The sequence below is a fragment of the Aquila chrysaetos genome, chromosome 6, assembly GCF_900496995.4.
Source record: "Aquila chrysaetos chrysaetos chromosome 6, bAquChr1.4, whole genome shotgun sequence".
In the NCBI taxonomy this organism is placed as follows: domain Eukaryota; kingdom Metazoa; phylum Chordata; class Aves; order Accipitriformes; family Accipitridae; genus Aquila; species Aquila chrysaetos.
The window spans coordinates 2,611,651-2,627,855 of record NC_044009.1 but is presented as its reverse complement, the minus strand read 5'-3'; the positions used below and the strand labels follow the sequence as shown (position 1 = coordinate 2,627,855).

General features: G+C 39.6%; 1 protein-coding gene across 6 annotated transcripts in view; it reads right to left on the bottom strand.

Moving 5' to 3' along the window:
- The window catches only part of GNB1 (G protein subunit beta 1), a 45,996-nt gene extending 30,598 nt beyond the window's left edge, over positions 1-15,398 (bottom strand). For 3 of the 6 annotated variants that reach the window (XM_030017634.2, XM_030017636.2, XM_041124167.1), the window contains exon 1: positions 15,043-15,398. The gene's annotated coding sequence lies outside the window, so the exon portion shown is untranslated. Of the gene's footprint in view, positions 1-14,167; positions 14,406-15,042 lie in introns of those variants that run through there. The other 3 variants (XM_030017633.1, XM_030017638.1, XM_030017635.1) reach the window with 2 other exon arrangements.
- Positions 15,399-16,205: the final 807 nt, after the last annotated feature.

The window sequence follows — 16,205 nt, the reverse complement described above, 5'->3', positions numbered from 1 at the left end:
TTCTAAATGCATCTGCAAGCTAGGCGCATTATTTTAAAAAAATCTTAATTCTAGGTACAGCAGAGAATTTATGTTAAAAAAATAAAAGAACTTATTATTACAAGTTTAACAGATGCCTAAAGCCAAATGCTTAAAATCACACTTTTTAAGAAGAGGGGTCTTCAGAGATCTTTGAAGTAGTTAACGAATATTAATAACTGTTGTTACTTTAGTGAACCAAGTCAAAAGATTTCCTAACTACATCTTTTCTCTTCTTTCTTGCCTTGCTCTGAAAGAAATTCACATTTCAGAGCACCCTAACACTTCCCGGTAAGTGGCAGGCATAGGAAGCTAACTTATTTTAAGAACAAAAGTGACTGATACTTAGTAAAAGTTTTCAACAAACTTACATTTATTAAGAACGTCAAAAGCCAATACTCTAGGTTTTATTCCTTTGTTGAAAATTATCTATATGCAGCTACTCCTTATGAAGAGCAACACATTTATCAATAAACTGGATCAATTTTATCAAAGTGGCCAGTGATGTTTTTGGCTGTCTTCTTTCCTGATCTTACAATTGTAAAAAAAAAAAAAAAAAAAAAAAAACCAAAAAAAAAAAAAAAAAAAAAAAAACAAACCATAGTAAATCAGGAAAACTTAGAACCTGCTTGTACATAGATTTCTAGCTACATTTATCAGAAAAGTAAGTTCTGAAAATTGTCATTTAGTAAAGTATCCCTTCATCCAAAACCAAGCAATTTAGTTGTCACATACTACTAGACATCTCCCTCCAGACTGAAAAACAAAACCCAGGCAGCATTAAAGGAGAATATAGTACTATTAATTAACCAACACAGAAATGACTAAGCATTTATTACTAGATGCTTCTATCTGCAGAGCCTTACAGTAACTGAACAGTTGTTTCTTACTTCAACTGTCATCTTTCATTGCTTCCTTCAACTCTTTTATCATCAACCTCCAGTTTTTACTGGCATTTTCACTTCATTTGTAAACTGACCAGAATCTCTGTTTACCTAAACAGGACAGAGCACATGCATAATAGGGATATCAGAGTCCTAATGCCACTGACACACTCCATATTTCTCACTATTTAGAAGTAATATTATTGCCATGAACAGAGAAGTAGCTACAAAGGTAAGAATATATAACCAAATACTGCTGGATCCAAACATCTTCTCTTTAACATACAGCTAACTATTCGTGAGCCGCAGAAACAAAAACTAGGTCTTGCTGGGTTAAAAAAAAACCACAACCAAACAACAACAACAAAAAACCCATGAAAAATCCCAACACCAAACTTTAACTGTGAGACACAAATCAAAAAGGTTTTAGTTACTTTCTCAGGCCCACTAATATGAATCGGCTAGGCTTTGTGCCATTTGTCCAGATACTACTGTTACTTTTTTTTTTTTAGTCACATTAACTATTTATATCCCCTTGGAATTGTGCTAAAGTTGCTTTTTGTAATTTTTTGAGGAAATACATTTTTTGACATAAGCCCTTTATCATCAGGAACGCTTAAGACCTTTACTTCAGAGGAAAAAAACCACACATAGCAGGAGCTATCTGGAAAGCTGCTAATAATGATAACAGTTTCATAGTCTGGATTTAGAAGTGTTAAAGCTGCAAAAGAGGAAAAAAAAGCCAAGGGTAAAACTATAGTACAAATCAGTCAGATATAGGAAGGTTGCCCGGCATGAAATGTTATCAGCAATGTATTTGCAGAGAAGTTGAACAAAATAATGCAAAAAAACCCACCCCAGAAACAAAACAAGAAATCCATTATTTCTTCTCCAGGGGACCTAAAGTAATGCCACAGTATCAGAATATTATCTTCTGAGAAAATATGTAATCTCTCATTTAGATCAGCTGAATCTACAGGTGGGATGTTTAGGGCAGTTCAGAATGTAAGCTATACACAGTACATTTTCTCCTAGAAACTAGAAATGGAAGCACACTGTTGTAGGACCAGTTTACACATCATCCCGGGGTGATAAATCAGTGACAGAATCATAAAATAGCAAATGAAAACACATTACACACCTAAATATATATACTTGTTTCTTTTTAGTAAAAGTCAACCTTAGAAACATATTTATTCAGGTATCAAAACAAGTTTGTAATCCACAATTTAAGAACATGCCTATAGTAAGTTGCAATCCTATTAAGAAGCATAATTCTTGTCAATTCTCATGAAGTTTCCAAAGATTGTTTTTTAAAAGTCACTTTTGGGTATACCAACTTTCCAGCAGGTCTTCAGTTTATTTTCAGTGATTTAAATATGTTCAAGAAGTCCTCATGAAGATTGATGTATTTCTCTATAATGATGATGTTCTGCTCAGGCTCTCCCCACATAATTCACAGTAGGTGCTGAGGAGAGGACAGTATGTGACTGGATCGTGTTGCACTGAATTCACAAGCAAACGAATGACTACATACAAAACCCGGTGCAGAGGTAGGTGATTACACCACTTCCTGTTACCAAAAGCCCAAAGATTACATACAATAAAATCCAACAGGTGGATCAACTGCCACTGTCTGGGGGTTAAACTGTAAGAGAAGAACCAGTATTTTCCAAAGCCTGAACGATATTCTGCTCAGCTCTTCTTGCCAACACATCTGTATTGACATGATCTTCTCAACCTTGTTAAAAATCACGTATTGTTTCAGATATTACCATTACAGTGACATCAGTAGGTACATTAAGATCTTCACTACAACGTTTATTATATTGGAGGAGGAAATGGGCTGTGTGGTCACTTACTTACAATACAAAAAACCAGAAACAAAAATAGCAAAATTACACATGAAAAATACAAACAAAATTCAGTAAGACTGTGTACATGCATAAGCACAGAAAATCAGTAGAAATTCCTATTATTGTATTTCCATAAATTTCAGCTCAACTATTTTATGAACAGAAGCTGAATCATCCATTTCATTCTACTTATGCCAGCTAGTAAAGAGTCAACTGAGTCAAAGGAGAACCAGCTGCTTCCTATTTACACCCTTTTAAAAAATGCAACTAACTTTTAGAATGGTACATTTAGCAATACTACTTTTTACATCCTTAAAAGTCAAACCATTTAAAACCAGAAGAAATAGCCAAACAAATTGACATACTCTTGTTCTTGACCTAAGGGAGACATTCACAGATATAACGTGGTCTTTTATGGACAAATTTGCTTCTGCAAAGCATCCCCCTCATCCATGCATGTAGGCACAAACTTTGATACTGACACGCTTACATCTCACTGCACTAAGGCCCTCAAAACACTAATGAAAAACACATCATGTTTCCAGAAGCAGCAAGATAATTCATATTCTATCAAACCTGAATTGTGCTTTACCATACAAATCAGGAGTTCCACTCTAAATGCCTTTCATTGTTAGGATCGAATCCTGAAAGAGTACTTACGTTACATGGATTCTTCTTTCTGCTCTGACTTAGAACAAAAATAAAAATAATGATGATAAAAAAATCCAATAGAAGCAACAGAGGTACCCCATCTTAGAGCCAGGCTGGACAAGACTTGATAACTACCTTCTGACCATAACTACCATCACATCCTGCCTCAACAAAAATATGGTACTTAGACATTTGAACAAACGGCCTGCTCATTTTGTGCCTCTGCTACACAGACTGTACAAAACGGCTTCAGAGATCATCTAAAAGAAAAATATTAATTCTTTACAACTCTGTTAAAGATCTTATCCAAGCTTCAGCTAATTAATAAAAAGAATACATTTATTTCGTTGAAGTAAGAATTTAAGTGTTCAAACAGCACACTGATCTTCAGTAAGAGATTAACAGACCACTGTTAGAAGTTAAGCTACACCATGAAGTAACTGCTTTCCAGCACCAGTCTGAAGATAAAAAGTATTTCAGTGGACCTTAAAAAATCAACAAAATGTATTATATGCATTTAGCAGATAAAAGAATACTCGGCAGAGATTAAAATATGGCATGACTTCTCTAATCTTTTTAGCCAAAATAGACTGAGCAATACTTTGTTCTCTAGCCCTGCAATCAACATAACCCATCTTTAATCAATGTGCAAGCAGTTCCATTAGTTTTGATATTAATGATTTATACCCCCAGTAGCTCATTGATTTCTCCCAGCAATTGCTGTATTTTGATACGTACTGTTGATACAAAATAAGTTAAGGGACAGAAGAACAGGAACAAGAAAAGCAAGGTTGACAGACTGAAGAGTAACACAGGAGACCTTGAAGCCATTAGACTGAGAAGTGGCGTCTGGGAACAGACAATGCAACAATGCTTAATGCTGATATGAGAAAGGTAAACTTCAAGTACAACCCAGGGACAGCATCACAACAGAGAGCACAAAGGTACAACAGGAAATACTTGCTTTCACCCTTGGATGTTCTTCTTTCCATAGTACTGCATTAACCCTCTTAAAACTTCTGGCATTAGTCTTTAAGTAGCAGTTGTATTCCTCTAGATAGTATGCATCTGGTTAGGTGATCAAAATAAAGAGGAAATATGATAAAAAGAAAACAAGTAAAGTACTACTAAGGTTAGGAGCCAGGGTGGGAATTAACTGAGACACAAAACTGAAAACATCAGAAGACAATCCCATCTATTTTAGGGAAAAAAATACATGCAAAGTGAAGTCAAAAAAGCAAAGTCTGTTTAACAAAGACAGCAGCCAGTAAGGTTAGTTGAAATCTGTAACTCTTAAGCTTCTGCAGTGATTTCCATGATCCTCTGCACACTCCCTTTTTACACAAGCACTGCTTCATGTTTATTTGGAGCCCCTGGACACTATTGTGCAAAACTATGTGCAGTTTTAAGGAGAGGGTGGTTTTGAGTTTGTTTTTAAAACAGAAAACACACTAACTGCAGGACACAATGTATCAACTTGGCCCTTTAAAAATAGAAGAGGAGAGAGCTTTGAAGACAGGCCACTTCCACCTTACACAGTATATTAAGGATTCTGACTTGGGAAAAAACACAGTTGGTGTTTCCAACTCCAGCTTCCACCTCAGCTTGCTTTCGTAAGTTCCTTCACCTTCTGTAAGAGCCAAGCTGCTCATTAACTAGAAGCCAAACTATCACAGTTTTGCAGCATAGTGCATGGTAATAAACTATTTGCCCATCTTGGTTTCCTTAACATGCCAAGTTGTGAACTGGCAAGGCAGCTGCTGAACAGCAGATGTCTGTGCCACCTTTTGTGACAGAGGGCAGCAGTAACTGGCTTCCCCCAGAGTGAGGCCTTCTGAGTTTAATTCACAACAGCAAGGATATGGAACAAAAAAAAATTACTACAGGACAAATTAGACTGAGAAATCAAAACCTAATGAATTAAATCTTGAATTCTCCATGATACATATCCAGGTAAACAGGTGGGCACTCCTAGCTAGGTGACGCAGCTTAACATCCCATCTTATCGCAATAAAATCTGTTCAGATGCTTTATATTTGATTCCCAGGGTAGCGAACAAAAAGCGGACTTTCCAATGCCTGATTTAAGTATGAGTTCCATCTTCTAATACAAGTTAAAGGGAAGAGAGAAAAGTCAGACTAGAAGCAAATATGAAGATTACTGGGCATCTTCTCGCATCTAAGGACTTGCCTAAGATTTCCAAAACATTGGGAAGAACTTCCTTCTATTTTCAAAGTTTCTGAGCCTATAGTGTTTTTAAGATGTTTTCTCCTTTTCTTCAAGATACTGTACTCCATTTGATTATAAGGATACAGTTTTTAATTTCTGAAATCATTATATGATTGAATCTTGGATATCCTGAATTTGTAGTATGTCAAATTCAAGACTAATGAGAGACTTTGAATAATCAGATACCTAAGTACTCACACCTGTGAACTACTGTGCCCAGATATTAAGCCCCAAAATGCAGGTTCTGCACAAGTTCCACCTCCATATATCGGCAATGAATCTTTTTGTAGGACAAACCTAATTATTTTCTGAAATGCTGAAGCTTCACCTATTATCTACAGTCACAAGAATAAAGGACAAAACTAAGTTGAACTAACAAATTTGACTTCACTGTCCAAAGTTTCTATGATATTTGAGTTTTCATACATGAAAAAACCCACTTCCCCAACTTCTCAAGCATCTGTTAAAGATACCCTACTTTGTCAAGATTTTAAATCTGTTAAATTGTTCCTGTTCAATATTAGTTTATTTTCTTTAACTATTACACAGTCTTTTAATTAAAGAACAGTATATTAACTTCTACAGTAAGCTTTCAGGCACTAGCCAGATAATATCTGGCAACTTGTAGTGAAATCCAGGACTTAGTAACCTGAAGCACAGTTTAATTGCCATAAGCATCAAGGGAACAGTTCTTGATCTTTGTACAGACAACACCTTTGTTAAACAGACAGCAGCGTATCTTCAGTATTTTACCACTTCACGAAGAATGTGCAACAGCAATATCAAACATATGTTCCAACAAAGAGAGCTCTAATTAGTACAGTATAATCTTATTTTGAGTACCAAAGGTTTCAGCAGACTATCACATCTACTTTGTTTTTCTAGACAAACAGAAAAATTACCACACCGCCCTCCAAACACATTTGTTAGGCTATCTGAAGACACAGCTTTGGGAACCAAACAGGAAAAGTCCAAGAGGACCATAAACAGATTTCTTCTCAGCATCTTGAAGCACGCATAGACTTGCTTTGTTGAGCACTATTACTTCATTTACTGGAAACAAAACATATACTAAGTTTTGTATTATGCATTTATAACTCACAGTATTTTGCATACTGAAACCTAAGTTTATTTCTTTTTATTTTGAGATTCAAGCATTGCTATGTTCAACACATACCTTGAACCACTTGGTGTTAACTAAGATGTATCAGTTCAACAATTTAAATAAACTTAAATGGAACAGAACTTTACATATATGGCAAAACCAGACTTAACTGCACTAGTTTTCACCACAAAGATCTTAATAGAAAATATTAGTATTGCACACATATCAAACTAAGAAATACGTTTAGGGACTTCCTGTCAATGCTGCTTACAGAGTGAGCATTTCTGCCTGGCCTTACAAATTTCACTACTGAAGATAACTAAGCATTAAATTTTAAGATCTCTGCATCAACAAAAGAGGCACATTCATACCATCTTCTGTACACTTCTAACCTTGGAGCTTTGCCCCACCTCCTATCCCTCAATTGTTTTGGTAAATCCCTTGAACACCTACAAAAGTCCAAACAGTTGGACCAAACACAAAGTGTTCCGATTCTAAAAGAGCAATTCAATTTCTCTAGTTCCAGAGGAAAGGCACATTCCCCACCAATTACAAAAGGGCAGCAACACCTCAGGCAGTAGCTTGCAAGGCACAACCTCTGGACAGATACAAGCATACCACATATACTCCAAAAAACATTTGTAAGCTCAGCTGCCTGCTCAGTAACCCTCAGCAAAAGAAGTCTAGTAAAATATATCCTGTGTTACCGCAGATGTCCCAATGAGATAGTCCTTACAGTAAAGCATACACCATTAATACTGGACACATAAATTTCAGTTTCCACAGAAGTTAAACTGCAATTTTGAAGTGCACAATTAAAAACTCTTCTGTCAGAGCAGTGTTGAAAATTTGTTTCAACATTTCACAAAAATAAAACAAAACCCACTCAGCTTGTCAAATAACTTCATGGTTTTGCAAATAATTTTAGATAACCTCTATTTATTAACAGATTTCAATAAATCCTAAAATGTCCGGAGGAACACAAAGCACATGTTACTGAACAGACTTTTAATCTACCCCAAGATATGCAAGAAGGCCAGAAAAGCAGTAAGAAAATAAAGGGGTATAGAATTAACAGCTCACCTGCAATAGTTAAGCAGAAGCTCTTTTTCTTTCTTACAAAGAAAGAAAATAACTGGCATCAGCTGTTGTAATTAAGCCTACTGTAACAGAAGAAGAAAAACAAGCCACAGAAGTAAGGCATTGCTTTCCTGTCAGTGATGTCAACTTTGTGGGTGTTTGCCTTTCTGAAAGTCATGTAGAAAGCCTTGCAAAATTTCTTAATTTGTCCTCCATACTCAATACAGTTTGATTTTGTAATAAGGACGAGCAAAATCATCACTGATACCTGAACTGGTAAAATATTCGCAACTACTTTGATAGACAGCATGCAGGAGGTTCCAGAGAGAAATATTTTGGTTTTATCCCCCCCCCCCCCCCCGCTTTGCTAGGGGGGTAAAAAAATGAAAGAACTGAAAATAGTCACAAAAATCTTTACATAGTTTTTAATATAGGACTGCATTACATAAAGCTACAAAAAATTATCTAATCTATCTAATTACAGATAATTAATATTTTCTTTTTTGGGAGTACTGGCAGGCATTACTGCAGTTTTCAAGAAGACATCAAAAATATTCTCATCTGAGAAAAACATAACTGGCAAGAAATTTTAGGCAAACCTTCCTCAGACCAGTGTAGGAACACACCAAAAAAAATATTTAGCTATCTACAGTTCAGTTAATCCTTATAACATACAGAATGTGTTTCTTTTCTACACACGGAACATTTAGAAATTGCAGTGATTTGACAGGCTGAAATTCTACTTAAATAAAAATACATATTTTTAATGAAGCAGTTTCATGCAAACTACTTACAGAAATGAACTACATTTCACATTAAAACGGCAACTAGATTTTTAATTACTCTCTTTCCCTTCACTGTATTATCTGTTGCTAATTTTTCCCCTCATCAAGTTCTAAATACTATCTATGAAAATAATTTGAAGATTTAGCCTATCTTTACCACCATCAATTACAGAGCTACCTTATATCTTGTCTTCTTTAAGCTTCCTCAGATCACCTTCTTCAGGTCTTCAGCCTCATTTTCACTTATCCATTATTAGGATTCCAAAACAGACACAGCACAGGAAGATCAAATTTTAACCCTTCAGTCCCACCAAATAAAAAATAACTATAGCACTTCTCCTCATAAGTCTGTGACAAGTGACAAAATCACCTTGTTTTCAACACTTCTTAAGCCAAAAATACTTAGAAAAAATAATTTTAAAACAAGTTTTTAAGTCAGTAAAGAAACCTCAGAGATCTTGATATTAACCTGCAGATTCTGCTTGCCCACAAGCCAAACAGGGCTCAGACTCATGAGCAAGTTTTCAACATTAGCTGGCCCATAGCAGCCATCTATATACTACACCCTTTAAGCCTACACTGAGTTTGAGATACTAAGATTAACTTGGTCCCCCATGAAAAAGGGCTATGCTTATTTGAATAACCTTGCATTTATCTTCAGAGTGCAGGTGTGGATAATTACCACGGAATAGCTGACAGAGGATAACCTATTCATTAATTCAAAGCCAGGTCTTCTGAACATCTACAACATCTTCTAAAGCGTTCCTATTTGAAATCTGCTATAGTTATTTGTATTGGATTTCAGCAAGACTTAAATCTGGCAACATCTAAACAACTTTTGCTTTGTAACTGCTTTCTCAAGCACTTATTCCTGTGTCCTGTGACACACACACCCACCCAATGAACTAAAATATCAATAACCGGGTCAATGTGTAACATTTTGTATGGTATCTTTATTTTGTGCCACTTCAAAATTTTGAGAACAAAACAATTGAGTGTTCGGGCCAGTGCTGAAAACCCTGGACAGAATTTAAAGTCATGATTTCCAAATTACACTTCCATGATGTCCCCAAAAATATTCTTTTTGGCTTACACATACAAATTACCATGTAGGCATCTAATTACAGCATCCCCAGTAACACTGAGCATAAGAGATACATAGCAAGCGATACCATATCTTAGCTGTTTCCAGATGGCATTCATGAATATTGTCATGTCATTACTCTAGCTGGGTTCAAGAAAGAAGATTCCTGGAGGTCTATGACTATACTGGGCAAGGCAAACATTATCCCCTGTACCTAGTACACTCAAGGTTCCAACTGCAGTCTTCCAGACAAGCAGAAATATTTAATTATATTTCAAGAGACTAACAAACCATAACACATTCTATACCACTCCAATAAATGCAATGGACACAAGCATTTAATATCAATGAAAATAGTATTACAAGATAATAATTGTAACAAACACATTTTAGAAGGTCAGCTGTTAAAAAAAACAGGCCAAGAACATCTGATCTTTATGTACCCAAAAATACTTTTAAATGTGTATTTTCTTTCAAAGGCTAACTATTTCCCTTCTCTCTACTTAGAAGTCTTCTAGTTCTCCAACAGAAACGTGGTATTCTGCTTCAAAACCTATTTTGGAGTGTCTGTATTTTTGTACTAGGAAGCCTTCCACAGTCATTTACATTGATTCTTTTGGCATCTAAAGTAAAGGTACTGTTCATAGCCAGCTCAAAGCTTTTAAAAACCTCTTAATGTTCTGCTGAACTACCAGTTGGCTCAAGTATCTATGGATTCTGCATACATTTCTGTTTGGTGAAAAACAAATCCATGCACACAAAATCCCCAGCATACTGGGCACCCTGTGAAGAAATAATAAATTGAGATACTATGTTAAATAGAAACATAGGGGCTCGGGGGTATTTTTGTTTTTTATCACGACCTTGGCTAATACTAGTTCCAACACTTATCAGTGGGGAGAAAAAAAACATTTTGAATGGAATATGTATTCTTTTCATTTTGAGTCTGCACTTTGAGCAATCAAGACACTCCCTTAAAAAAAATTCCACTTTATCTTCAATCACATGCTTAAGAAACATTTCATTAATACAAGCTAGTTGCTTTCAAGGTTATAAATTTTTTCCCAACATAACCAGTAAAATAGTGTAAAAAGAATACTGGCACAATCATAGGCATTAGAGACTCCAAAGACAACTCACCTAAACATAATTCAACCACTTGAATGCATGATTCCTCACTTCAACTTGCTAGTAACAAACTAGCACTAAATGCAATTCTTGAAACAATACGCTATGCCATATGGCTAAAACTGGATATTAAAATTGAGAATATCAATTACCAATCCACTAATGCTGAGAGCCAAAATCCATGGACAGTAAGAATTTAATCCAATTCAGCGACTAAAACATGAGCTGAGCCTGACATACAGAAGACAAATCTATTGCTGGTTTCACAGAAAGCAAGCAACTCCAATTTTTTATTGCAGTAACTACAAAACTAACTAAATGTAACACTGCCTTAACATTCCCAAGGACAGCAATACGCAACATAAGAATCTGCAAAAGCAACTCAAGTTCCATACGAACTGGCATCTTGTTTCACACTGATTGAGAAATCAGAACTAAGTAACTATTCAAGAAGAAACAGTTATAGTTGTTTTCCACATGACCAAATTGAAGCCTCCAAAGCACCAGGAAGTTATTACATACTGCAGCCAACATCATCTTGCCTAATTTCAAGAAAAGGCATCCTACAGACACAAAAGATATATATTTCTACGATAATTAAAGAATCCTGAAAGCAATTGCATTAATTGAAGGATTTTCTTATCCTAAGTATATTAGTTTAATTGTTCTAGTTTTAAAATTTTTAATAGCTGTATAGTGTTTTTTCTTGGATGATATTAAGAAAAATGCTACACAAAACTCTATACACTTCCTAATTATACAAAAGTTTATTGGTTACTTACACAAGAAGAATTCTCATTAAGTCTAAATACAACATTTTCAGATTTCCATGAGGTATGGAGGCAATTTAAAAACTGTTCTGCTAAGATCTACTGTGGAATTCTAACTTTACATGTTGCCAAAGATTTTATGGTAGGATGCTTGCTACGTACTGACTTAGCAGCTGCAAGGACTAAACAAGGATAAATACAATTTATCTTACCCAATACAGGATCCCACTTCACCCTACTCCTTTCTGATCATGTACTAGTACCAAAAAAAGCTGCACTACTAGTTTCAAGTTCAACAGCACATTAAAAGTACCATCAAATGGAACTAGTAATTTATTGGACAAGTATTCTTGATTAAAACACTGTTTCTGATATACTAGAGGAGTAAAATACATTCAGCTAATTTCAACTTTAAAAAAAAAAAAAAAAACCAACAACAACAGAAGCCTCAACTGCAAATTAGCTCTTTTGCTTCCTAGCTTCCTTCTGTATGAACTACAGCCGGGCTATTACAATAAACTAACAAGCAACTGATTATACATTAAGTCATAGATAAACAGTACTAAAAAGGTTGATATTACCAAAGGTTTGGAGGTCATTTGAATACAGAAGACATAACAAGCATTTCTTATTTTTCTTGCTGGGAAGTGTATTATTTTAAACCTGGGGCCGGTATAGCAAGTATTAACCAAGCTATTTTATTTAGGCTACCAAAGTTAAGAAGCTTGGCACTGTAGTGAAATATCATAAAAGTTACAAACTGAAAGTCTGTTTTTCTTAAAAGATACTAGAAAACACACATAAAAGGCTTTAGAAATTTGTAATGTCATTTTAAAATACAACACTTCAGAGACACAGAACTGTTTTAACATCCCCAAAACCTTTCTTACTCTTTCCCATAAAAAGAACAGTTACCTAGATTATGACAATAATTCCAGGTCAAAAGCAGTTTTAAAAGCCTCCACAAATTGTTAGCATCCTGAAGCAGATGGGAGACTCTTTTGTATTATAGAAAGATAACTGTCTGCACGGGGTCTGATGATTACCCAGCTAGTAGAGAACCAGCAACAGTACACAGCCCCAGCAGGGTCTTTGTATACCTGTGCTCTAGGTTTAAAAAGCTGTTTTTCAGCAACAGGCTTCATAAAAGCCAAGAACATTTTGATGGTACTAAGCAGGCACTGCAAGGTAAAAAAGAAAATCATGTCACCCCTTTATCCGGTAAGAGCCTATGTGAACATTTCAATAAAACTATTTACTCCTCCCACCTAGTTCCTATCTGGAGGAGCTCACAAAAATTAAGAAAAAACCTCAGATTTCTTGCAACAATCTTCCAAATACTCCTCCTACCCCAACCCCAAAAAAGAAGAAAGCAAAGAGAACGAGAACGTAAATCTAAAATACAATTACGAAATAAGATCTAGTTTGGCAAAGCTGTGGTGAGGAGGAGTTGAAAAATGAGAGCTGCCTTGCTGCAAACGCCATCTTGTTGCAGCTATTGGGCCCAGGCACAGAAAGATCCATTCATTCACAGCAAAAAGAAAATCAAACACACACCCTGGCTAATCTGCAGCTACCAAAACAACTACACTATTATCACCCCTTCTCTTTCTCCTCTCCTAAAGCACACAATGGAAAAAAATAAGCTCTGATATATTACATTTAGAACAAATTTAGATATTAATACAATATCTTCGTTTTCCCACATGTATTTCACACACACATCGACAGCATTTTGTCTTGATTCACATCCTTGTGTTTAGCACATCAGCTTAAAATACGAGATAAATCTCTCACGGTTAGGTGCAGATATTTTACAGCAGCAAAATGGTTTAATTTTTCAGTCTTAAATCACCTCTCCAAGTTGAGCCAACTATTCTCATAAGCTCTTTCAATAATCACTTAAGCCTTACATTTACAGTCCTTTCCTCCTATTTTCTATTGTGGAGACAATACATAATAACGTGGCAGTCGGCATCCTAGAAAGGATGCCTTATTTAAAATAACGAGTCCCAACCATGACTTTGTTGAAGAATAATGAAATATCACATTCGTTAAAATTTCAGTTCATCTTCAGGAATGATAAATTGACATCTTACAACAACCTCTATATCATTCTGATTTTCTTCTGGACAAGATTTTTTTTTAATAAAACGTCTCGCCTCTTTCATATTTATATACAATACTTTACACCTCTTCATTTCCTACAAAGCTGTAGAATTAAAAATCCTACACCTTAAATATCCCTTGTACGGATAAAAAAAAAAATACTGAAATCCTTTCAATAAATAAGCTGGGAATTGAAATAATATTTTTAACAACACTTCCGAGGAGAAAACTCCATTTTTCTATTGTAGCAAACACCCTCCATGATCTTCGTTATTGCTGCTACGGGCACAGAAAAATATGCAGCACCGTAATACATGGGGGAACAACAAATATGCGGTCTAAACCCATCCTCGGTTCTGATTTTAAAGAGAACAAAACCTTCTCTACCCCTCCCTCCCCCAGTATCCACAACATGAACCCAATCTGCGAGCCCTTCACTGGATTGGGGGCTGCTGGAAGCAGTCTTACCCTGTTTGTCTCACCCCCGTCTCCTCTTAATCAGTTTTCCACCATTACAGCAGACACACCATAGCTTTTTCTTGAATCTCTCTCCAAATATTCCCTCTGCCGGCTGGATCGCTCGGGAAACTCGCCTTTTGTATCTTAACGCGTACAAGAAAACACCTCAAACCCTCTCGCAGAGACCACTACAGCGTAATTATAATTAAAAATGGAACCCCGCAAGATCCAAGGTCTCCTCCCTTTTCGCCTTAAAGCCTTCAAGAGAGGATCAGTCCCAGTCCCACCCCCACCTTTTTTTCTCCTCCTCCTCCAGCTACAAACACACTTCTTTTTTAGGGGAAGCTCGAGCACCGAGGAGGTGGGGAAGCGCGGGGGAGGGGGGCTATTTCCAACCCCGCCATGCTAAGAGGTGGACAAACCATTAGCCGCCCTTCTCTCCTGCGGGGGCCGTGAAGAACGGGTGGGCGAGGAGGAGGGCACCGTCCCCGGCGGGGGAAGGAAGGCGGGCGGGCGGGGGGGGGGGGGGGGCAATCCGGTGGCCGGGCGACGCGAGAACCGAGGGAGCGGCGGAAGGGGAGGACGAAGGGAAAGGAGAAGTGCGGCAGCGAGGAGGAAGAGCGGGGGAGGGGAGCGGGGGGACGGGCGCAGCCGCGCAGAGGAAGAAGGAACCGGGGATGAGGGGGCTGCCCGGGCCTCCACAGACGTCGCCGGCGGGAAAATGGCCTCAGGGTGGGGCCGGGACGGGGACGGGGGGTCGGCGAGCCGGGCGGCGGCGGGAAGGCGCAGGGGAGAGCGACGAAGCTTTTGTGAGGAATCCCCCCCCACCCCTCCCCTGCCTCCCGCCCCCACCCGCCGCCTTATCTCTCCCCTCAGACGGTTACCTGCCCTTCCGGCCGCTGCTCATTAACCGGGCCGGTACGTCCGTCGCCCGCGGCTCCTGCCCGCGTCCCGCCGGCCTGGGGAGGGGAAGGGGGGCGGAGGAGGAGAAGGAGGAGGGGGCGGAGGAGGAGGAGAAGAAAGAAGAAGGGGAGCCGCCCGCGCTCTACCCGGCTGGTCCCGGGGAGGCAGCAGCGCCGGCCGGGGAGTCGCGTCGGAAGGAGAGAGCCGCGGGGGAGGGGGGTGTCGCTGGGTCTCGACTCCTCCTCGCACGCTGGGTACCCGCTCAGCTCCCCGCAGCCATCGGGAAGCGAGAGCCTGGGCGCGGTTAACCTTCCCCCCCGCTCCCCACACACACACACCACCACCGCCACCACCCCCCCTCCCTCCCCTCACGCCCCGCCCGTGCTGCCCGGCCGGGAAACCCCGGCTCGGCTCGGCTCCCCGCCCCGCCCCACCGCCGGCCCCCTCAGCACCGCCCCTCTCTAACCCCCACTACCGCCCTCCCGGGCGGCCGCCGCCGTTCGACGGCGAGCGTAGGCCTCACCGCGCCGGAGGCCTCGCTACCTCGACGGGGAGGGACGGGGACGGAGGACACGGGGAGGGGACCCGCCAGCACGGCCGGGAGGGCCGCGGTCACGGTGTGCGCGCACTCCCCCGGCCTCCCCCCCCCGCCGCCATCCCTCCGCCCCGCGCGCGCACAGGCGGGCAACGCCCTTCCAGTCAGTCAGTCAGTCAGCCCGGCGGGAAGCGGGGGGGGGGGGGGGGGGGCGCGCGCAGCCGCCCGTCTCCCGCCCATGGCGGTTTGGTTCAGGCCCCGCTCTCGGGCGCTTCCTCCCCCAGCGCGAACAAAGGCCGCGGGCGGGCCGAGGTGTGTGGGGGGGGGGTGTTTCGCTTCTGCCCCGCCGCGCCCAGGCCGCAAACAAGTATTTATTAAAAAACCGGAGTGAACAAAAGAAAAACAGCCCCGAAAACCGACGTTATTTATGTGGAGAATCTCTCCGAGAGAGAGAGAGCAGGGCCCGGAGGAGGAGCAGATACCCCTTGAACGTAAGAACTCCGGGCTGCTCAGCAGGAGTGAGGGTGAGGGCCAGGGGTCTGAAAGCGCTACCCGCAAGAAGGCTGGCAAGCAGTAAATACCTTCATATGGCCACCTTTCCCTCAGGGA